Here is a 25,853-nt window from a genome sequence, read left to right as displayed (position 1 = left end):
CCCTGCCTCTGAACTACCTAGCACTAGTCGCACGATCCCCCTGTCATTTCTGTCACATACCAGCAGCATCCACCAGCTGCACACACACACACACACACACAGCCACTCTCCACGATCATGATGGCCATGAATGCACCTCCCAATCATAGCATAGTTTCACTCTCCCGCACTCTCCCTGCCACACTCCGCTCAGCCAGCCTAATAGCCATCCTTATAGCCCTCACTATATTGGCCTCTACGCCTCCCCACATATTCCCAGCACACCTCACCCAGCTCCTGGCACTAAATTCACATGCCACAGCACCAGACTACAACATCACACAGTCTCGGCCACCTAGCCTAGCCACCAGACTCCGCAATCTCAGAAATCGATCACTTTCTAGGTATTTCCTCTGCTCACCGACACCCATCACGACTAGAAACACCAGATTAGGCACCCGCACTGCACCTCTACCCATTACTAAGATGAGCATAGGCACTGCCCCTCTCCCCCCACCACCCCAACATGCCTCTACACTACTTCACACTAAGCTCCTCACTACCACACACAATAAGCACACTTCACCCCATACTAGTACAAACAAAAACATCAAAGGCACACAACACCCACCTTTTAAATGTGCACTACTGAACGTATGCTCCCTACCTGCACATGCCCTCGAGATAAATGATCTACTATCCACACTTAATCTGGACTTACTTTGCATCACTGAATCCTGGCTCAATGATGCCTCCTGCCCAGCCATCGCACTAGCCCTACCCACAGTCGCCCTTATCCACAAAGACTCACTATCCATCAGATTAGCAGACCATAGTACATAGGGTGGTAATGCTGATATCCTATCAGCCAAGCTTACGCTCTCCCCCAATAATCTAATCACCATCCACATCCTATAGAGACCTCCCGGACTTCCATCTGACTTCCAAGAGCACCCCTCCCATCGACTCAGCAACAACATTAATAAGTCCTCCAAAATACTTCTATTAGGAGACTTGAATTTAGGATACAATGATCCTAAGGATAATCTGCTGCAACCCTAGCTAAAGAACTTGCAGACATGGGTTTCTCCCAAAGAGTCCTCACCCCTACTCACACCAAAGGCCGCACCTTTGACTGGATCATGGTTCACAACTGTGCATCCAACATTACCTCAAACACTGACCTTCCTTGGACGGACCACACATGCATCGAATTCCTCATCCCCACCAACCCTAAACCTAAGACTCTAACCCACGTACCACCTGCCGCAATAAGAAGTTCTAAAAAACTAAACGCAGACAACTTGCGTCCCCACCTTAAAAGCCCCTGCCTAGCACTACCTTTCTCTCAGGACCCAAATATACTATCTGCTATCTTCAATGAAACTCTCACCAATGCCATTCACTCTATAGCCCCACTTGAAAGCAAGAAGGAAAACAAATAATTTCACTGCAACTTTTGGTTCGCGGAAGAACTCCAAACCCTCCGAGCTCAAAAGCGCCAGTCGCTTAAAAACTGGCAAACGGATCCAAGTGATCTAAATAAGAGCCTCTTCAAACAAATAGCACTCCAATATAAAAAAGCCATTTTAGCAGCAAAAACCAACTCCTTCAATGATAGGATCTCAAAGGCCAACTCCCAAGCTAAAGAACTATTCACAATCTTTAATGAATTAGTCACTCCTCCGGCCACCGCTGACGAGATAACTAAGGACAAAGCCTGGTGTGCCAGCATTCAGTCCGCCATGCTCAACAAAGAAAAACACCTCCAGAACAAAATCCAAAACCACTGCAAAGCCCTCCCAAACCAAAAAACCAACCGCCCTACACAAGACAAGGTTAGTAATCTCAATCAGGCTCAATTCTCCTTCAGAAACGTCACTGAACGTGAGGTCCTTAATCTCATCAAAAACCTCAAACCATCCCTCTGCAAAGCAGACATTGGCCCTCCCAAAATCATCAAGGAATGCGCCAATGACCTAGCACCCGTGATTACTGCCTTCATTAACGCTTCTTTCCAAATAGGAACTGTCCCAAACAATCTCAAGGAAGCCTGGGTGCGGCCACTTCTAAAAAAGGCCACACTTGACCCAGCGCAACCCAACAACTACAGACCGATAACGACAGTCCCGTTCCTCCTAAAAATCCTGGCCAAAGCAGCTCACATCCAGATCCAATCATACATAGAAGCTAACTCCATACTAGGCAAAAGACAATCTGGCTTCCGTGTCGGGCATGGAACAGAATCCGCCTTATTAGACCTAAAAAATCAAATCTCACAGATCATGGACAAAGGCAAACCTGCCTTGCTCCTCCTCCTCGATCTATCAGCTGCTTTTGACCTGGTAGATCACCAAACACTCACCACCCACCTCACCCACGCAGCCCATTTCTCTAATCAAGCAGCATCCTGGATCACTTCCTTCCTTGAAGGAAGAGCCATGAAGGTCTACTCCGACACAGCTAACGCAGATCCTACCACTATAAACTGCGGTGTCCCCCAACGATCTTGTAAAGCACCCACCCTCTATAACCTCTTCACAAAACCCATCTTCGACCTACTTGACTCCATGAGTGTTGCATATACAAACTATACAGACGACACTCAAGTACTTTTACCCCTTTCTGGACTCTATCACCAAGACGCCACGGTCCTTCACAACATCTATGCCACTATCCAAGCTTGGATGGCAATCAACAGCCTCTGTCTTAACAGGGAGAAGACTGAAATTCTCAACCTGGGCCAGACACTATGGAAACTAAGCCCCGTATCATCCTCTGTCAAGACTCTAGGTGTTCACATTGAAGCAAATCTATCGATGAACAAACAAGTCAGCGCCATAGCCTCTGCATCAGCATTCAGCACCAAACTCATCAATGCCATTAAACCCTACTTATCCACCCCAACCGCTTGGCCATAGCTACAGCAACTATAGGAGCCAAACTCGATTATTGCAACGCCCTTCTAGCTGGCACCTCCGCCTAAAACTTTCACAGACTGCAAACCACACAAAACAATGCCCTGAGTGCCGCCATGAGCATCCCTAGAAGAGACCATATATCTCACGCCAGACATGAAGCACGGTGGCTCCAGGTCAAAGACCGTATTACTCTGAAAATCATCACCATCACTCACAGGTGCATCAACAAAACCGCTCCAGCATACCTATCTAAAGCAATATCAAGGACCACATACACTCGCTCCACCAGAGTTCAGTACACCAACCAGCTACACATACCACGCATAAAGAGAGCCACAGCGGGAGGTCTAGGCTTCTCCTATATTGCACCAAAACTCACTCCCTGCCGCCCTCAGAGCTGAAACTTCCATCTCTGTCTTCCGCAACAACCTCAAGGCTTTTCTCCTCAACTAGCAAGTGGAGGACTGCCTCCTCCACTTCTGCCATGTATATTGTAATGTAACACAAATGTAATATAACTATATTGTAACCTGTATATATACTGCTAATGATTATGTACCTAGACTGCAAGCTGTATATATATTGCTAATGACCATGTAACTAAGTAACTCAGCTTTGTACTGTAACAAGTGCCACAATGTCCTCGGGCTGTTGTGCGCTATATAAATGTGAAAAAAAAAAAAAAAACAAAACAAAACAAACCCTGTCTCCAATTGTTAGGTCTGGCTCCCTTGTATCTCTGCTTTACTTAATAGTAATACTAATACTACTACTACTACTACGACTACTACTAATAATAATACTAATAATGATGATAGTAATCATAATAATACAAATATAAACATATGATTGGAAAAGCATAAGAGAAGGGGTTATGATCTACGTTTAATCCCTGTACCATTTGCACTGGTAATATGTTATATATTGCTGAACGATCATCGTAGATCGAGATATGGTATTGCCCCATGCCAATGCCTTCCCAAAGCCAGCACTAACATCCAGCTAAAGTTTCACCCTCACAGCCTGATGCCACATCACTCCACACCACCATATCACTAAGATGCTCCATGTCAAACACCATTTCATACAGTTAGAAAGCACACACCATGCATGTATGAACCAAACTGAGATACTGCACGCATTCACACTTGATACCAAATACACCCACCCAGGGTATTCACATGCCATGTCTCACCAGTCCCTGCCCCTTCAAAACCGCTTAGAGGTTTACCCACACAAAATGCCTTGGTTTTTAAAGATGTTGCAAGATACCATTCGAGATATGCTCGGATGTGGTTGCAGGATTTCCAACTAATTCATATTTGTTCTGGATCACAACAAAAAGAGCAGCAGATTTGTGAATGATTGTATTGAGGCCAAGCAAGTTAACCAGTTAATGTAGTCTTGACATTTGATCCAAAATTGCATTGGCAAAATATGCTAATTGGCTATAGAAGACATCTAGCTGTTGGTGGCTCAAATGTTGGTGTGAAATTGGCTGGATCTTGGGCTATTTCCTTACCATTGTTTTGTATAATTGCTGTTTTTTGTAAAATTGCTCTTTTATTATGAGCTTAATACCAACAAGTTGTTTCTGAGTGGTGATCCGGATTCGAACCTGTGCTGTCTTGCTTCCCAACAAACAGGCTGCTGCTGATCTATCTTTCCTCTGCTCGAACCTGTGCTGTCTTGCTTCCCAACAAACAGGCTGCCGCTGATCTATCTTTCCTCTGCTCCTTCCTCCCTCCCCTTATGTGATCTTCCCTCCTTTTCATTTCTTCGATAACAGCACAACTGTTAATGGTGAATGTAACTTTGTAGCTTGGACAACCTCTGGAAGGATTGAAGTTATACACATCCGCAGGGACAACACAAGCAACACACATGTGATTACACTCAGCGAATGTGATTACACTCAGCGAAGCCTGCATCAATTGATGAATTCCTAACAAAGAATAAGCAACACAATAAAACACATTTGACCATCTACAGCAAGCTGTTTTCTTTCAATACATATAAAATGAATGTGTTAGTAGCAGAAGCGCCATGTATAGTCATATTCGATTTATAGGAACTTAGATAAGGTTTCAATGTGCGTAACTTATCTCATGTTTCTTTGTCTCGAGGGATGCAATGACCTGAAATCTACCAGATGAAAGTAATGCATTAAATAAAACCTGGGCTTTCAGATCTTAAGAGCCGCAGCGTTTGGTAGGCGCCAGTAGATGTTGTATCATAATTCTGTGATAAGCAACCGGAACAAAAAGAAAAAAGTTAATAAAGCCTGCTTGCTAGTTCCAGGAATGTATCTTAACGCCATTATGTCCATCAAGGTAATAAATTAAAATGTAGGCCGCTGGGAACACGATAAATAGACTCCAGAGATTCAAGTCATAGCATGTAACCTTCTATTGTCAGAAAAAGAAGAAAAATAAAACTCCTTGGGTTTTCTAGAGGGAACAGAGGAGAGCACCCATAAAGTGTGGTGAAGATGACAAGTCTGCAGAAAAGGAATTAAATTAATCTTTGCACGTTGTTCACTCCAGATTGCCTCCTCTAGTGACTTGTTGGTATATTTCCTCTTTTTAAAGACTTCTGATCCGTTCAGATAGAGTAATGCTTACGGAAAGCCTGATCAGAATGTCTTGCTGCATGGCACCTCCATTTTCTTATCTTTCTGCTTTAGTTATGAATGTAGGCAGAAGAGCAGATGGTAATATGTGGAAGAGCCAAAGACAAGAAAGTCTTCAGCAAAGTCAGTGATAGAGTGGCCTCGTACAGCACCCCTCTGCCATATGATGTGGCCTCACTGCCCCAGGATCTGTAAGAAAAGAGGGGAGGGTTCTTAGTGGGATAGTGTGGGCAGATGTGAAACCTGAGGTCAGGTCGAATGTGGCCTTGCTGCCCCAGGCTCTGTAAGAAAAGAAGGACGGGTTGTTAGTGGGATAGTGTAGGCAGATGTGAAACCTGAGATCAGTTCGTATGTGACCTTGCTGCACCTGGCTCTCTAAGAAAAGAAGGATGGATTGTTAGTGGGATAATGGGAGAAGCAGATGTGAAACCTGAGGTCAGGTCGTATGTGGCCTCACTGCCCCAGGCTCTGTAAGAAAAGGGGAAGGGTTGTTAGTTGGATAGTGCGGGCAGATGTGAAACCTGAGTGCAGGTCGGACGTACACATGTCCTGTGTGAGGTTTTGCTTCTATAGCTTTGCAGGATATCAACGAGAATGTGTTATCCGGAATATAGAGTGCTATGTCAGAGAGGTTAACCTTGCATAAGATAGTGAACCAGTCATGGAAAGGGTCATAGTTGATAATGTTACTAAGAATCAGCTAGGCCTGCAGCTGCCTCTGTGGGACATGTGCATATATATGGTGGTAAGAGATTTTAGAGGGGAGTGGGTTAGTAAGCGTTGTAGACGTAATGGAGGAATGTGTAGTGGGGAAAGAGTTATAATGTTGCGCGTCCTCTGGGAGTGAGGTAGCGGGCATCTGCTGGTGAAGTGATTAGTCAGCTTGTTGGATGCTTCCAATAATAATCATTTGAATCTGGTTCAGTTGTGGGAGCGCAACACAAGTAAGCCTGTGGTCTGATAGGTTGATGCATATGGTTTTGTGATGGTTTCTTTAGTTTCGAAGGTTGCAGTTCAGTTAATGGGGCTCAGTTGACGCTAGGACGTGTAAAGCCGGGCGAGGTTCTGGTGCTCATCTTGTTATGAAAAGCTTGTTGAATGAAAAGGTTTTTATTTGCTTTCAAATAGTTAGGTGGCTCTCTTCTGAATGCTGGGCAATCAACAGTTTGGTTGCTGTGATGGGGAAAGCAGTTCCTGTACGTCATTTCCTGTTGAAGTTTCAGTGCTTAAAGTGGGCCGGGGCCTGCCGGGGCCTGCCGGGGCCGGGCCCCGGCAGTCTCCAAAAAGTGAGGCTGAGCCGGGGCCCTGCCGGGGCCCTCCGGTCCCGCCACTTGACGGCGTGTCATTATCCCGTTGAGGCCGCAGCCGCGACGGGAGATGAGCGCACCGTCAAAAAGTCAGGCAGCTGTGACTGACACTCTTTGGCTCTTCCACATATTACAAGTGCTTCACTCAAATTTGCGCGAAGCTGGGGCTGGCTGACACTTGTTTTAGTCACAGCTCAGGGTCCCCACCCACCATTAACACCCCTTTGTCTCCACTCCCTGTGCTGAGAGTAACGGGCACAACAGGAGTGGAGACAAAAGGGTGTTAATGTTTGACCCATTAACCCCATGACGGGAAGGGGTGGGGGGCAGAGGAGGAGCTCACTGATATCGCGGCTGGAGGTGAGTGAGGCTTGCTTCAGGCAGTGTTGAGTGGCCTCGCCGGTAATTCACCTTTTTGACATAATTATGCATTTTTAAATTTTACAGCGTTTCACGCAGTTAAGGATGCAGCCATTGCCGTGGTTGACTCTCCCCTGGTCCTTGCTCAGCAGTTGTGTTTCTCATTGGGTCATAGTCCGTTTTTGCACTTTTGTAAGCACCACCACAATACCTAACTTCTCGTTGCCACTAAAACGAGAAATTGGGTGATTGCTTCTGCATTGCTAATTGTCCTAATGACGAAACATGGCTGCTCTTGGCTCTGACTATACTTGCACCTGTGTTAGCACTCAAATTAACAAAACTCAACAGGTTGTTCTTGTGCCAGCTCTGCCCATTTTGCAAATCCGTTCATGTGTTGATCTACAACGATTCCCTGATGCAAACGTCTGACCACACCCAGACAAGATTATGAATGTTAGCATGCGCCACACTTAAAAGAAACCTCCCCGAATACAAGGACTGCTTGTATTTTAAGCAGTCAACTTTCTCTCTTTTTAAAAAGCCTCACCCTCAACAGTGCAATTAAATGATTTGCCCAGGAACACGATTTGGTTGTACCAGCAGTGTTGCAGAATGCGCTTAGTTGTGTAGACAAGACCACCTCTGTTCATTTTTACATGCTTTTCGTTAGGCCACGCCTTCAAGTTTTAGGCCACGCCCATCAGGCAAGCCACTCCCCCAAATGAGGCCCCCCCCTCAATTTCTTATCCCACTTAAAGCACTGTGTAGTTTCATACCATTATTAGTGCATATTTGCTGGATCAGTGAGTTCTTGATGGTGTTTATTGTGAGAAATTTCTTGGGATACATTGGGACCCGGTGTAGTGAGCACATTGCTGGTGTGATGTCTTCATATCTTTTCGGTCATAGGAGAAGTCTGGCTGCTGTGTTTTGGACTCTGTTTAGTCTATTGTGAAAGTAATCCAGGAGTCCAATTAAAGGATGATGGTTTTGCTAGTACCAGTGAGATAACTGCCAGGGTCCTCTACTTGAACGAGAGTAAGGAAATGATGGTAAGGCGAGGGGTTGGAAGAAATAGCTCTTTATGACAGCTTTGTCATGTTGTTCTAGTGTAAGGTCTCTGACCATTGTGATTCCAACATTCCTCACACTAAACGTACACCAGGGGTCCAGGACAGCGTATGTCCAGCTAGGGCATGGTGGTGGGGTTAGTTGGTACAGCAGTGCAGATCATGGGTTCTTCTTTTGATGGATTGAGTTTTATGGCCACATTACACGGTAGGCGGTAAGGGTTTACCGGTACCGGTATTTTACCACTACCAGTAAATCCTTACCGCCTTACTACGCGGTCCCTTTGCGGGTTGGGGAATTTAATGCCTGCTTTTTGCAGGCGTTAAAAACCAACCCGCAAAGGGACCAGTGGAGCCAATTACGGTACCGCAATTTGCGGTACCATAATTAGCGCCTTCCCCATTCCCATAGAGCCCTATGGGGCAAAAATGGGAAGGGGGAAAGGCAATGGTGGAAGGGGGAATTACCGCCCCGCCAACCTTGGAATAGGGCGGTAATTCCCCTTTCCACCAAGGTGGTGCCGGTAATTTACCGGCATGAACCATGGCGCTAATAGCGCCATGGTTTACCACCTACCGTGTAATGAGGCCCTTAAGTCTTTTAGACGCCCTCCAAGAATATACCAGTGCACGGCATGTGCTGATATCAGTCATATTGGTTGTAGATTTGATGGTGAGTTTGTAAAGAGTCTGTGGACCTCATTACGAGTCTGGCGGTAACCTGCCGGCTTTTCTTTGGAGCTTGACATTATATGTGTGCATCTTTACCATTGTATAAATATCATAAAGAGTGGGTGGCCAAGACAAGGGGAGAAGCTGTTCAAACCATGGCCAGAGCAGGGGAAAAATGATAAGGAGGTTTTAGGCCTCCAAAAACAACACCATCCGACCTACTAGGTTGATGAACTCGGGTTGCCTAAGAGTTCCCAGGTACACACTAAAAAAAGCAGGTGGCAGCAGTTTCCCGGTAATGGCGTCTCAACTCTGGAACTCCCTACTGACCACCTTAATAGCTGAGCAGTCTTTCTATAAACTCAGGAAAGACAACAAACTCTGGCTCATCTCCAAAGACTCACCACAGTAGACTGCAAACCCTTGCTTTGTAGCAAATAAACTATTTATGCTGACAATGTAGATTGCTTTTAATTTGAAGTTGCATAATATTGTATTTTCATTTGTGTAAATAAGAAAACAAAAATGAATTACGAACTTGTATACTACTGTACTGACTTTTGTGTAACTAAGAAAATGCATATCCTTGTAATGCGCCCAGATACCCCTGGGTTTGGAGCGGAATATAAATAAATAAGCAAACAAACAATCACACATACACATTTTTGGCATCTAAGTATAAGGGGAAGACGTAAATAAATGGAAAAAAAGTTTCTGAATTATGAAAGTTGTCTAGGATTTAGAAGATGCTAGGATTTAGAGGATTTCCCCACCCCCAGAGACTGGCAAAGGCAGGAATGGGACAACCAGTTTCATACATCCAGTCCATGCCTACCACCTCAATCATGCAAGAATCCCCAACCCCACCAGTGGCAGAATCAATGGTAAAACCACCATCCGGTATACCACAGCCCCCGTTAGGGTGTTAACCCACTTGTGCCACCTCTGGGCATACAAACCCATGTACGTCCCTCTAATCAGCACAGCACCACCCCCTCCATTGACACAGGTCCAGTTTCATAACTTCCCAAACCCCATAGCCTCAACAGTTGTATGGGGGCAAAACAGGGGGGCCAATACAATAAACCACAAAAGGAACTAGGGGAGGTGTTGAAGAAAACCCCGTAAGACTTGGCAGTATTGAGAATGGACAGAAAGGATGGACAGAAAGCACCTAGCGGGATGGGCAGAGAATATATTGTTTAGGATTGACAGTACTGTTATTAGGGACATGCACACAGAGAAAGACGACAGGGGCGGAGGAAGACAGCGGACGGGAAGTTTGGATTACGGACAGTGTTGTCAGAGGACGAGATAGGAGGTGACTCAGAGGAAAAGGAATGGGATTGGGTGGATGAGGTAGAGGAGGAGAAGAATCTGTCCATGATATCACCATGAGGTAGATCAACGGAGAAGAGGTAGGTGAAGAAGGTGACAGGGATGTAGTTCCTCTTTTTACATATGGGTCCAGGGAGTGTTCAGTATATCCGTGGCCACACATGGACAAGAATAACCTAATTAAAGCCTTGCCGTCCCTCACTGCAGGTATGGGGAAATGGATTACGTGTTTGAAAAACAAGCTGCCAGTATTACTCTGGCTGTAAGTGATTTGGAAAGTGTATTTGTGTATTTGTTGCAATACTTGGGGATCAGACAGACGACATATGGGTGAAAGCAGGGTATCCTAGGTTCCACCTAAGGGACGACATTCATGATGGGGCTCACTTTAATAACATAAGAGCGAAGGTGTGGGCAGCATTACAGCATGCCTATCCAGAGACCCCAGATCTTCAGTCCAAATTTCATAATGCAGCCCACAATGCAGGATGATGAAGATCCCGCTGAGTATATTTTCCAAACCCAAGAGATGTGGAGGGCGAAGACGGACATGTCATGGGATTGAGCAATCCCATTCTTCGATTTCATGGTTAAACAGGGGCTACAAGAGGAGGTGCAAAAGGCCCTCTGCAAAAAAAAGTGGGGATCGCAGCAAAAGGCTAGCCAGAGATACAGTCCATAATCATTGCAAACGGTTGAGGGAAAAGGAGAAAGAAATGGCTCAACGAGTACAAACAGAGGAAGCAAAACTGGTGCAGAAAAAGTTAGCAAAGATATCAGTAGAAGTGGTGGTACTATCAGCCTTATAAGATGCACAGACAGAGCACAAGGTGGTACAGGCAGATGCTAGAGTGGAACCTGAGGATACAAGTGAAATAGTGGGTTTCAGCCATTGTATCAGGGATGGCTGCAAGGAGGGTACCCCCAGAAGAGAGGGGCATTTGCAGGTTCTGGGGGGAAGAAGAGGATTTGGGGGCAATACCAGACAGTGTTGGACATATTGGAGGATGGGACATTTTTCACTGGAATGTAGATGTAGGATGGCAGCAGCCTACAATCAGATGCCCCGACATGCCCCAGGGTCACCAGCCCCATACCAACAGCACTACACCGCCAGGCCCTCAGAGGTTTCTGTACAGTGTACCACCCTCGTTACCTGCAGCTCTGCCCCTCCACAGTTCCAGCAGCTGCAACCAAAGGTGCCTTATAGTGCAGATCCATATGAAGTGCATCCGGGCAAGCAACAAGCGCCCCAAATACCCAACAGTAATGCAGTTCCCAATGGTGCCATTAAACACTACCAAGGGGTGAGTGTGCTGGAGGGAATCATTTCACCTTGCCAGGTACCAGAGAGCTAATCAGATTAGGACAGCCCACAGAGAGCCCTGGTGTGCCCAGTGCTCTCAGTCACCACTGACCCAGAAGAGGCACCCTTGGTAGGTGGGGAGAGAGGTGATGCACCATTTATTTCTATGATGGATACAGGCACAACCAAATCATTTATCAAGGATAAGGACTATCCCTTGTCAGGGGAGGTTATGGATAAGCAGGGCTTATCTGGGGCAGTGAAATCATTTTCTTTCACAGAAAGAATAGCCATCGAGGTAGGGTATAAGGTAGTATGGGTTCTGTTGCTGTTTCTGACAATGTCCTCTGTCAATCTGCTAGGACAGGACATGCTCAGCAAGCTGTACATGCATGATCATCTCATTGACTGTGAAAAGAGTGGTAAGCTCAACCAAGGAATGTGCCATATACTAGCAATGATAGTTATTCATGCTTTGGGGAGCAAGACCGCCGCCCAGAGAATTCCAATTCACCCAAAGGTGTTTTGTTTATGGTGTCACAGTGCTGTTACAGGCAATACCCCAAGTGGGTAATGGGTGTTGGAGGATACCCTCTGACTTTTTATTCAGGCCCACTCAGCCACAAGAACACGTAGCAGGAACAAATCTTACATTGGACATTGAAGGGGTGGTGGTGTCAAAAACAAGGATTGTTTTAACAGGGACAGATACAGATGGAGGGCAGTGGCAGACAGTGCTGTGCATAGAACCAACTCAACTGTTGACTCATGTTGCCCTGTTTGAGGACAAGGACAATTGCAGAGAAATAGTGTTAGCCCTGTGTGTTCTCTGTGAGATCATGATACAGTATCGCCAGGTCCTGTGTACCATGTTTGTAGCAGAAAGTGTCCCATCATTTGCCCAAGGGGATATAGCTCGGCTCCCCAACATCCTGTGGATGACCAACCACCTTGACGTCGGTCTTTTGTGAAGTGTGGCTCCAATTCAAATTGCCCTCAATCAAGGAACAGTATTACCGAGTGAAGCAATACACGCTTTCAAAAGAGGCAGAGTAGGGAATAATTGACGCCATCCCCGTACTTCTACAATAAGGCAATATTGTATGCTCTAAGTCTCCCTGTAACATGGCTATGTACCCCATCAAGAAATCGAAAGGATCTAGTTGGAGGATGATTCAGGATTTAAGCTCTTTAAATGATATAGTGCAAGCAGAAGTTCTGGTAGTGCCCAAACCCGCAACAATACTATATAATATAACTGACCCATTTTACATTGACTTTAAAAATACATTTTTCTCAGTTCAATTTCACCCTGACTCACAGCGTTTATGCAATGGCTAAACTTGATTCCAACACATGAGATTGCCCCAGGGGTATTGTAAGTCCCCCAGTATCTTTAACTGGGGGGTACACGCAGATTTGGGTAACATACATGTTCCAAGCACCATTATCCAATAGGTATACAATGTGTTAGTATGCATCGCCACTGAACAACAGTGGAGGGGTGATTCTATTACACTGTTACAATTATTTGCTGACAAAGGGTACAAGGTGGATAGAGCAAAGTTGCAATATTGCCAGCAGGAAATGTTATACCTAAGTCAGCTTATCTCTATTCTTGGCAACAAAATAACACTTGAACGTGCTGCAGTCATAGGCAGTACACCCCATCCAGTGACAGTTAAAGATAGGCAGACATTCTAGGCATTCTGTAATTACTACAGGGCATGGATATTTGACTTCATGATATACACACAACCATTGTTACAGGCACTCAAAGATGCCCAGAAAGCAAATAGCCCCATCACATGAACGGAGGACATGCTTGCTAGTTTACAAGAGTTGAAAAATGGCATTGCCACAACCCCTGTCCTAGCTACACCTGAATACACACAAGATTTCTACCAATTCTCACATTCAGATGGACAGATTATGACGGCAGTGGTAACACAGAAAAGTGTGATGGGCCCTAACCCCTTTGCATATTACAGTGATGTGCTAGATTCAATCATGCATGGCCAATTTCTGTGTGAGCAAGTTCTTGTGGCAGCAAATTTTGCTTAGATAAGTCAGCTACGATTATGATGGGGTGTTCACTGACACCGTTTATAGAGCATGCAGTGTTTACCTTCTTAGAATGATCTAAATCCACCTTGACTACACAACAAGCATTGTCTTATGAGGTCATACTGTCCAGTCCTAAAATCCATATGATAAAGTGTAAAAGTGTGAACCCAGCCACCTTTTTAACAGAATCGATTCCTGATAATGATGATGTCCATGACTTGATGATTATGCCCTTGATGATTGTGAAGTGTACTTAGTTGATTGGTCTGCAACTATTGACCAGGAGACAGGGAGGAGATACACAGGTGGTTCATCTAGTGGTGGGAGAATACAAAATAGTAGAAAAAAGGTTACATATGCACTACTCAGCACAAGCAACTGAGTTTATCACTTTAATTGTGGCCCTAGAAGCATTCCAAGGATGAAGAGTAACAATCTATTCTGACTCAGCGTACATTAATACCACAGTGCATTCAGGAATATCCAGGTGGAAAGGGAGGAGATTTAGAATAGCAGATGCGTCCCCCAGTCTTATGCATGCCCTATTGGGACCCATTCTAGTAGCAGTGGTGAAATGTAACGCACATATGAACAACACTGACGCCATTGCCCTCAGAAACGCTGCAACAGAAGCAGCAGCAAAATCTGCAGCCTACCTTCCAATACCTGATGTTTCTGAATACCCTGAGGTTGCAAACAGGTGAGTACAACTGCCAGTTCCTCATAAATCTTTAAGAAATACCCAAATTATTGAATTGCAAGGTTTGGCACCACACAACAAGATGTTACTATGGCAAAGGAGAGGGTGTTTGCAGTCCCCCATAGATTTGACATGGAGGCAGTGCACTACAGGTAAGGTGGTAATGCCCAATGAAATGGTGATGATTGTGTTTCAGAAGCTGCACTTGGCTTCTCACGTACCGAAGCAGCATATAGCTGCAGACACGCTGGTGACACAGGTGGATTTGTACATGTCTAACCTCCAAGAATTACTAAATGTATTTGTTGTGAATTGAATTGTGTGCTAAACTTATAACACTGGACAAACACTACAGACATTACGAGGGAGATTTCCACACCATAATGGGCCATTCCGTGACCTTCATATCAATTACATGCAACAACTGCAACTATTTGTTTTTGGTGGTATGCCCCTTTTCACATTGGGTTGAGGCTGGTCCATGTGCACATCCAGATGGCAAGTCGGCAGACACATTTCGAGAAAGGGAAGACTGTGAGTATAAAAATCAGACAGTGGCACACACTTCTCTAATGAGCTGTTTAAAGAGATTACAGCTCTGCTCGGCATCAAGCATAAATTGTGTTCCATCTATCATCCTCAAGCCAACAGTGTGTTTGAATGGATAAATGGCCTATTAATGGCCAAACTATCGAAACAGTGTGTTACCCTCAAGAAGAGTTGGGTCCACTGTTTGCCCTTGGCCCTTTTCAGCATGCGTACAGAACCCTGTAAGGATTACCACCCCTCATGAAATAGAAACAGGGTGGCGCATGCATACGTCATTGTTGCAAGTTAGAAGCACCTGTGATGTTCACAAAGCAGCGTCTATCTTGGGGGATGTGTTTAAACAATATTAGTCTGTTTTGATGGGATCACTGCGGTGATCAGAAGACGACACCAGTGCAAGCTCGCAAACTCTCCATCTGGTCCCAAGGGATTCCATTTATTTACAGAACTTTAAACACAAAGTGCCCAATCTATGGACATTCCCATCACCTGCTCACCTTCAAGCTGAAGAAGCAGCTCAATAATTGTAATCAACAAATGCTTGTACCCTTTGTACCCTTTGTCAGCAAATAAATGTAACATTATGAAGATTTAAATACAAAAAATAAATCCACAAGTGTTCCGTGGCAGAGTTTTCTTTAATGTTCAAATGAATGCTCAGAGCTGAACTGTGAATGTGAATATAACAAGACCACATGTCTTTCATTGATAATTGATAACAATAATGTAACCAATAATAGTAGCTACCAACCGATCAGTAGATTCAATGTTTACCATGTCACAGGTTTACAAACTATTTCTTCACTACACAGGGATCGCAGTTATTAATTCCATAAAATGTCTGAAAGTGCACATGATTACTCCTCACCATATAGTTGTAAAGTATGTTAGCCACGATATGAGCGATACACTGCAAATCTCCAACATGCACATGAATACCCCTCACCATATAGTTGTAAAGTATGTTAGCCTCTATATGTGCGATACACCGCACATCTCCCACATGCAATAATCTCCAGGTGCACCACATCATCCTACCCAAGTGTTTCCCATTTAAAAGAGTCACCAACAATTGCACTTACATTTGTTCACATCCACAGGTGTCACCAAGAGTGGTACCCATGCATTACCCAATCAGTCTAAATTAACTCTCACTGAAGAATCAATATGAGGTTGTCGAGAAGCCCACTCAGTGTGGATTCAAATGAGACAAATGAAGAATATACATCTATGTGAGTAATAGCATGGGTTAGCTTTAACAAAATCCATTACAACACCTCCAAAACCTAATGTTCCACATACCTTCAATCAACTGCCAACTACATGTAGAAAAAGCATAAATGCTGGGTGCCAGTCAAATCGCTATCGACCTCTATCTTTCACAAACATAAGAGAACAGTGTCTGCAATGATGAAAATCCTTCATCACAAACTGCAATACCCAAGCTCATTCCCAAGTACAAAACTTAGATAAGTGTGTGGAAACTGCATTTCATCCTAGCTTGGGAATAGCCTTTCAGAGCTGCCAAAAGCTCTTCATCAACTTCCCAGATCTCCCTTTCAAACAAATGCTGACCCAGCTGCCATAGACATAGTACTTCCTTTAACGCTCATGTGACACAACCTCAAAGAGGTGTCACGTGATTATCCATTTGTTCCCAAGTACCGTATCAGGATTTTCTTTAAATCCATTGGCCATATTGAAATGGGCTAAATATGGTCCATTTCTAATCCACAACATATCTGACCATCATTCTTGGCATCTATGCACACATAATCTCACCAGTGATGCATAACCCAATATTTAACACTCCTTCACTTACTCCGAGCAAGAATTACTATCGCTCAGGCGTTGTTAGTACCCGCTACTGCTCCTGGTCCTTGTATGCCTGATGACGTTTGCTGAGCCAACCACACATGGCGCCCCATGCAGTATGCACTTTTGCCAACCATGACATGGCACCTTCCGCATTTGGTCAAAAAACAGTTCTGCAATGTCAACCAAGCCAGAATGCGGCATCCTCATGCCCCGTTATGATTGGAGGAGGAGCTCTCTTACACCTGGCCATCAAAACAAACTGGAGGAACACAACACATCACGTTGCAACTTCTACATTGCTGGTAACACTCCTTTCCCTGCCTGTACCGCTCTGTGCTCTTTCTTGCTGCTGCTCATACCACCTCCTTGCTCTCTCTGACCTTCTCACTTAGTGGCTTCCCAGCTGCTTCTCTTCCTTGCTCATTGCATAACTTCTCTGTTCCTTGCTCCAGCCAGCTGTTGGCTTCTGCAGCCTGTCTCTATCTACCTTAATTTGTGGGATTTCTAGTCTCTTAGACTAATTTGGTACTTCAAATTGCTGCTAGCTCTGGACACCGCACCAGATCCGGAATACAATTCTTGCACTTTTTCCTTGGGTTTTTCCTTCCCTTTTGCTAGGCATGTTTTTTTTTTACCAAGGCAGCCCTGGCATCTGGTGAGGGGAGACCTTATCTTCATCATATAAAAACCGCTGCTGAAGCATCAGGTTAGCAAAGGACTAAAAGCTTGCAATGTCCACCTACCAGGCCTAATATGGCACAACTCCAGGAATTAGTGGCTGCAGTCCAGAATCTTTCTGTGAAAGTACAGACATTAAGAAAATGAGAATACTTTCTTAAAGGAGGTCCTACTGTTAAAGGACGCTATTCCTGTCACCTCGGTTAAAGCTCCCATGGTGGATAAATTATATGTGGACCCTAAAATGTTCAAGGAATTTCTCGACACCTGTACCATTCTGTTCACTTTCCGTCCAGTTTGTTCCAGTTGTATAGGGCCAACGTTGGCTTCATGGTGACACACCTCTCCAGAATCACCTTATCTTGGGCTACCAATGTCGTGGTCAATAACAACCCAGTTTTGTACTCTATGGATGCTTTCATACAAGCCTTCAAGAAAATGTTCGACAGACCTGATCTTGTTTTCACTTTACAAGAAGATCCTTTGGATTTCCTCCAAGGAACTATGGACATCTTGGCATACACTACCAAGTTCTGCCGTCTGGCTAATCAAGCTACATGGTCCAACGAATGGTGGTGTGACGCTCTATCGAAGATGCCTTTTGGGGGAATTAAAGGATGAAGTGTCAAGGGTTCCAAGGCCTACTACTCTGGAGACTCTGATTCAGATGGTCATTCAAATCGACTTTTGTTTGCAAGTACACAAGGCTGAAAGGTGAAAGCTAGAATGGGAATCCCCCGGCCTACTCTACCTTCACCACCAACCCATGAACCTATCCATGAGTCCATGGAATCCATGCAAATAGGTGCTAGCAGGGGTCGTTTGAGTCCAGAAGAGAGAATCCAATGTACACAGGGTTTATGTATATACCGTGGTTCTCCATCATATCTTCGCAAGAACTGTCCTCTTGCTCCTCCCAGGAAGCAGGAAAACTTCACTTGCTGGCCCAAGGTGGGATTCAGAGGCGAGAGCAATGGACCAGCCCCAAACATTCAGACCCTACTGCTACATGTTCACCCAAAACTGATCCAAACCCTTTGTTGGTTCTCACAGTGTCCTTACAACTGCTGGAAGACCGGTTCATCCAGATTACAGCCCTTATAGATTCAGGAGCAGCAGGTCTCTTTATGGACGCTTTTTGGGCTGCACGAAACCAAATACCTTTATAGACCAAATCTACACCTATACCTGTAGAAGGTGTCAATGGAAGAGAATTGGCAAATGGCCCCATTGTACACAATACTTCTTCCAACATCATTTGGATTAATCTCTCATACTTGGAATACCTTGGCTTACGCTATATAATCCCAATATACAATGGAGGGCACACACTCTATTTCCTGGTTCCCAAACACTGTTTGACACACTGTACCAGAGAGAAAAAAAAACAGTCTCAGTCATTGCATTACCTACCTTGTTACCAGAGAAGGCTGCCCAGACAATACTCACTACCAGAGCAACAAACTATCAGGACTTTGATGTATTCTTTCTTAAAGATCTTAGTCAATCTTTACCTCCACATAGACAAGAGGATTGTGCCATTACTCTCCTTCCCAATTCCTCAGCGCCATTCAATCAGATGTTTTGTCTAACCCCATCAGAGAAAGAAGCCTTGAAGGACTATCTCCGCCAGAATCTGGCTCACGATCTCATCAGAGAATCTATATCACCTGCAGGTGTCTCACGATTTTTATTCCCAAGAGAAACACAACAAAACTGTGATCATGCTTGGATTACAGGGCTATTAAGGCACTTCCTTTGATTCCGGATATAATAGATGCAGTACAGTCCACCAAGAGCTTAACTAACCTTGAGCATACCATTTAAACTGCATGAAAAGTGGAGACGAGTGGAAGACAGCTTTCAGGACTCCCTATGGACACTCTCAGTATGCTGTGATGCCCTTTGGCCTGGCAAAGACACTGAAAGAACTAATTTTCCATGTCAGGACAGTCCTACAGCGTCTCCAAGAAAATCATTTACAGGTGAAACAGGAGAAGTGCATCTTTGATTCCCCCATTGTACCCTATTTAGGGTACATACTATCTCAGGATGGCATTTCAATGGATCCACATAAAGTATCCACAATATTGCATTGGAAAATTACCCGTACTGTAAAGGACATCCAGATGTTCCTGGTACTAGCACATATTTATAGGAAATTCATCCCTTCAATTTCAGACCTGGTCATTCCCATTACATCCCTTCTATAAAAGAACACAATTTTCCATTGGAACCAAGAAGCACAGGTGTTTCAACTTCTTAAACATAATTTCACATCAGCACCTATCCTAAACCTCCAGATCCACACAAGATGCTCATACTAGAAGCATACACTTCTGACGGAGCCATAAGGCCGTACACAAGCAGAAATCGTCAGACAAAGAAGAACATCCATTGGCATACTTTTCTAAGACCTTAAGCCCCTCAGACAGATAGTATTTGGTGCTAGAGATGGAGCGTTTAGCCCTTAAGATAGCCTGCAAAGAATGGCGATATCACCTACTAGGAGCCAGAGAAGAGACTGAATTAAGGACAGACCACCACAATCTGATCCTCTGCAATTATTTGACTGTAGAAACAGCCGACAAGCACACTGGGCATACTTCTTTTCTCAATTTAAGTTTCATCTTACTTTCATTTCAGGTTCAGACAATAACATAGCAGACACACTGTCCCGAATGGAAGCACCCTTTGATAAGGAACAGGTGTCCAGTGAGAAGATGTTTCCGGAAACCACATTTATAGGTCTAGTGCAACCTATCTTAGAAGAAGTCTGTCAGGCTTATTCTACTACCAATCCATCTTTGCCTACTCTGAAAACCCAAGATGGATTGCAGTTTTCAGGTTCTGCAAATGTGTTATAATTCTAGAATGGAAGGTCACAGAGGAATCAATTGAACCTTGCATCTAGTCCAAAGAAATTTCTGGTGGCCACACATGAGTAACCAAGTAGACCAATTCTGTTGATCCTGTCTTGTATGCGCACCGGTTAAGATGCCCAGACAGAAATCATCAGGTAACCTCCTTCAACCAACTATATCCACAAGACCCTTGGAAAAGATTGCCACAGATTGGATTGTGGCCCTGCCTCCTTTGAAAGGATGCACCATGATTATGGTAACTGTGGATAGCTTCTCTGAGATGTCCCATTTCACTCCGTGTTCCAAAATCCCTTCAGCAGTCTAGATGAATACTCTCTTTTTAAAGAAATGTTCAGACTCGACAAACTACCAACAGCAATCATTTCTGATCGCGCGACCCAATATACCTCTGGTTTTTTAAAGTCTCTTTGCAATAACCTGGATATCCAAACATGTATGTCTTCTAGTTACCACCCCCAGTCTAATGGGATTACAGAAGGCACAAATCAGACTCTTGAACAGTATCTTCAGTGTTACATCTCTGCAACCCAAGACAACTGGGTGGATTTGTTACCCTTTGCTGAGTTTTCTTATTATAAGTCAGTTCATTCTTCCATTGGTATGACTCAATTTTTTTTGCAGTTATGGGTTTCACCCTACCTGGATTCCATCCTTGCCTAACCAGAGCACTCAGGTATTCATGGTTGAGGAAGCATTACATCTCTTGCTCGAGTCTCAGAAACAAGCTCTATCCAACCTTGCATCTGCTCAAAAGGCTGCCAAACGCTATGCTTCATGCCGTGTTACGATCAGGGGAGGAGCTCTCTGACACCCAACTATAAAAACAAACTGGAGGAACACATCACATTGCAGACTCAACCTCTGTTCCTTGCTCCAGCCCATTGCTGCCTTCTGCAGCCTTGTCTCTACCTTCATCTGTTGGCTTTCTAGTCTATGAAAAAAATCAAAAAATTAGTCATCGGCGCCCCTTAGGGTGACTAAAACAATGAAAAAATAGTCCATAGGCAACCCTCTGCGGGAACGCAGGGAGGCACAGCTCCACCTCACTGATGAGGCCCAACAGGGCTGAAACACATGTATGGGGTTGCTGTTGGTACTATTGTTCAGAAGAGAATTGTCATAGCATTTCGGTGCTGGACTGCTCATGTCGGCAGGACAAAGACTGATATGCAAATGGATATTTCCCTTCTGTGAAAGGTACAGTCAACTAAAGTGTGGCTGCGGACTCTCGAGTGGGTACCTTCCCAAAGAACAGGTAATTTATCCGTGTTTGTTCTCGCAGATGGGCGCCTATGGACTATTTTTTCTTTGTAGTATCTGAGCCTAACTTGGTACTTCAAATAGCAGCTAGCACTCAACACCACACTAGCTCCGGACTGCAATTCTGCACAAAGGTTTTTTGTACTCCTTTTGGAGTTTTTCCTTAGGTGTTTTCTTTCCCTTTTTCCAGGCCGGTCTTTTTCACCAAGGCAGCCCTGGCATCTGGTGAGGAGAAACCTTATCTTCATCACAGAAAAACCACTGCCAAGGAATCGGGTAAGCAAAAGACTTAAAGGTGTTGACAGAATATTTGACAGGGAAGTGTGTTTAAATCATGGGTACATACACCTAACAATAATCGATCACCTCAAGAATCCATTCTTAGGGGTTGACATGGTGAAATGTCAACTCACTCCTATTTCACAGCTAAATGGACATGACTCTGGGTTCATATCTTCAATATCTCCCGAGCAAGTGGTAAATATAAGCTGCATTGTCTCTCATATATCTCAAATCCTGACATCTAGGTCTGCATAGCAAGTGCACCCAAACCCAATGCAAGTGTTAAAGAGGCAGCCCCATCATTAGTGCCTAATGTGTCTCAGAGGATTAGTACGCATCTTAGGTCAGACCAATGGGGAGATTAATTTCAGGGTGTCACTTAGGAGAGATTATCAGGAATAACCAGCCTACTCATGAAAATGTCATTAGACATCTAGTAATATCAAAGCATACTATTATGTATAACCACATAATATGTAACGTTATACAGATCTACACATTTATTTAAACTGACAAGGTGTGATACAATCCTACCTAGAATGTACTTCTCACATTGTGGTATGCTTGCAAACAAATCGATCATACAAAGGGTAATCATATTTCCATCAGATGTGCAACACTCAAATAAAACAATTTAGGCAAAACTCTTCATTCATGCTTCTTGGATGTACAATGTCTAACAAATGTATCCAAAACATTTCTCTCTGTAAGAGGCGTGTATTAAAGTCACCTCCACTAGGAATAAGGTCGGATTTGGCAGTTTGCAATAAGGGGTTTTCATCATTGCAGACACTGCTCTCCTATTTTTGTGAAAGATAGAGATCGATGGCGATTTCGCTGGCACCCCAGTATTTAAGCTTTTTCCACATATAGTTGGCAGTTGATTGAAGGTAAGTGGAACAACAGGTTTTGGAGGTGTTATAATGTATTTCGTTACACCTCTGCCCCTACAATTTCTCACAGAGATGTCTATTCTTCAATTGTCTCATTAGAATCCAGAATGAGTGGGGTTCTCCATTACATGGTTATTGAACTACTCTTTCTTAGAATACCCCACCAGTCTTGTTAGGCATTGGGGACAAATATGTGGTATTGAGACTTCAGTGAGAGTTCATTTAGACTGATCAGGGAATGCATGGGTACCACTCTTGGTGACCCCTTTGGATCTGAACACATCTAAGTGAAATTCTAGGTGACACACATGGGTAGGATGCTGTGGTGTACCTGGAAATTGCAGCATTTTTGAGAGTTGCAGTGTTTCTCACATATAGAGGCTAACATACTTTACAACTATATGGTGAGAGTTAATCATGTGCATGTTGGAGATTTGCAGTGTATCAGGCATATAGAGGCTAACATACTTTACAACTATTTGGTGAGCGGTAATCGTGCCCTTTCAGACGTTTCATGGAATGAATAACTGGGATCACAGCCATGCATGCCAACACTGTCATACTGGTATATGAATGCCTCAAATATGTTTACAGGGTCATTTTTGTTGCTCCTTTGGTTACATTGATATAATGATACATTGCTTCATTGTAAACAGTTACAACTCTGCATCTCTACGAGGGTGGTCACCTTTACAGAATGGTTGTGAAGGACATTTTAAACTTGTTAGAGTACCAGGAATGAGCTGTCATGCATACACTTCCATATGGTGTAGGTGATAGTACTTGTTCCACATTAGGAAGCGAAATGCTACCACTTGCGTTTCCTATGGTTAGCCCCTAAAGACACCCTTTTTTTAGTGCAGTAAGCTATGGTGACATGAAAGGAATTGCTCTACATCACACATTTCAAATATGGAGAATGTACACACCCAGCCACATATAGTTGCAGTTCCAAAGAACTTACTTTCACGGACATGGAAAATGAATGTACAGTTGCCACAATATGTAAATGTACATTTATGGGCCCTATGTATTATTTATATGTGCAGTGTGTTACGAATCAACTGTGTATGTTGACAGAGTGTATGTGCAATGGCAGTACATACGTGAGTGACATGGCCATCTTACACACTTTAGTGCCTTTCTGCAAGGAGATTTTTGGCCCTCTCGCAACTCCTTCAAAGATTGTACATGCTTTGCAATGTTTGCAGTACAGTGACCTGACGTGGTTGTGTTGCCAGTGTGGTACATTATGGCTATTGGTGAAAAGGTTGTGTTGGCACGTGATACCTGTCAGTGTGTGAAGGTTGTAAGGTTGCAGTTATTTATGTTTCCATCTACATTGTATGGTCAAAGCATTCATATTCCATATTGCCTATGTGATTGTATATGTCAGGTGGAACGTTTATCGGAATTGCAAGGCCTACACAATATACTATGGTTTCCATTTTGTACCACTTGCTAAAATGGAATGGAATCATAGTTGGGTATAGATACATATAGACAGCGTTCAATAAGGAGTTGTTCATGAATGACATGATTGCCGAGAGTACATGTATGTTTTCACATGTAGGAAGTCTGAAAGATGTCATGTATGGGTATGTTTTGCTTTCCAATAATTGTACTAAGTACATTACAACTTTCTGTGGAACTCCTTGTCCGTTTCATGTGAATTTATCTTTCTTGGACACTATTCCAATTCCTGTCTTATTCCTGAGAATCTGTACCTATTTCTAGGATTGTTTGCAGCATTTGTGTGCAGGACTATTGTTTGTAAACACAACGGGTCTGAGCCGTTTACATAAATGTTTTGAACAATTGCTGGCATTTGTAATACATCATTGATTGCTACATTTGCACAGTAGTTTACACCACTTGTATTGGAAAATTTTAATGGAGCAGGCATTTTTCTGTTTTAGCATTTCTTGCTTACTACACTTTGTAAACGAGAGAGATCTTTGACACTACAATGGTGTGTTGCTAACATTTTCAGATGATGGAAGGTACTTTTGCAAGCAGGTCCAGAAATGCAGGTTATCGAATGTTGTGGTACTCTTGTGTATTTGCGCACTGTTCAGGAATTTATAGTTTGTAGTATTTTACTTTTTCCTTTCTCGTTGCCTTTCGCAGGGTGGTCGAGGAACTGCTGCAACTTCTTGATAGAGATGTAACGAGCGCTGCACATTGATGTGCAAGGTATTTGTAGATGAGTCTTATTTCTTCGGTACCATTTAGAGGGGAATGTAAGTTTGGTGGGGATATTTGTGAAAGCAGTGTATTTTGTTCCATTATGCTATTGTCTCCCTTTTCATACCCTCGGACAGTGCTATGTATGGCAATTTGGTTCCTTTGCTCCTCTTCCTATGATTCTATAATGAAGTATGGCTCTGTGGTGGTGGTGTGTCTCTATTCACCTGTACTGCTGTTTCCAAATCTATCTATGCTGATGTTGGGTCTCTTTAGAAGTAGTGGTTGTAGTTTACAAAATAAGTTTGGCAGTGGTTTCATTTTGTTTACAATTAATAGAAAGAATTTTCAATTCTAGAGTATTGTACTGTCTACAAGACCTTCTAGGATTACTGTTCTGCGGTAAGGTTAAAGGTTGAGGGCGGAGCATCATTTCTCCCCTCCACTTATAAGGGTAAAGGACTCTGTGGAGGAACATTTTCTGTACAATTACTTATTTGAAATGCTTCCTTGTGGTGCTATTAGAATTTATACATGATGTATTACCAGAAGTGACAATTGCCCTCTTTTAACTTCCTTGCTTTTCATTTCTACATTTTGATAGAGGCATTACAATCTCCTTACTGGAAGGTGCTTTAGTTTTCGTTATTGACTGCATTAGCTGTTCCCTTTCAACTTTCAGTAGAAAATCTGTTTGTGGTGGATGGCTACTTGCTATGCTTTTAGGTACAGCTGGTCTATTTGTGCGTTGTTGTCTACTGAGTTCATTTTTGCTAGGCATTCTGTAGCAGCAGTTGCAGAAAAACGCAAAGTGTTGGTGTGCAGCTTTTGTGATGTATATGTGTGCAGCTATGCTTGGTTCAATGCATAACAATGATGCAAACACCAGTGGGATGATGCAATTCTGTACCTGAAAATACAAGATCACTGAATAGACTCAGTAAGA

The 25,853-nt window shown here is 43.7% G+C and overlaps 1 long non-coding RNA gene across 2 annotated transcripts in view; it reads right to left on the bottom strand.

Annotated features, from left to right (window-relative positions):
• The window catches only part of LOC138473220 (uncharacterized), a 162,427-nt gene that overhangs the window by 110,054 nt on the left and 26,520 nt on the right, over positions 1-25,853 (bottom strand). The gene's annotated exons all lie outside the window — the stretch shown is intronic.

The sequence above is a fragment of the Ambystoma mexicanum genome, chromosome 8 (genome assembly GCF_040938575.1).
Source record: "Ambystoma mexicanum isolate Mex_15411 chromosome 8, UKY_AmexF1_1, whole genome shotgun sequence".
Taxonomy (NCBI): Eukaryota; Metazoa; Chordata; class Amphibia; order Caudata; family Ambystomatidae; genus Ambystoma; species Ambystoma mexicanum.
Note: the sequence above shows the minus strand (reverse complement) of the source record. Positions and strands in the feature narration are given on the sequence as shown.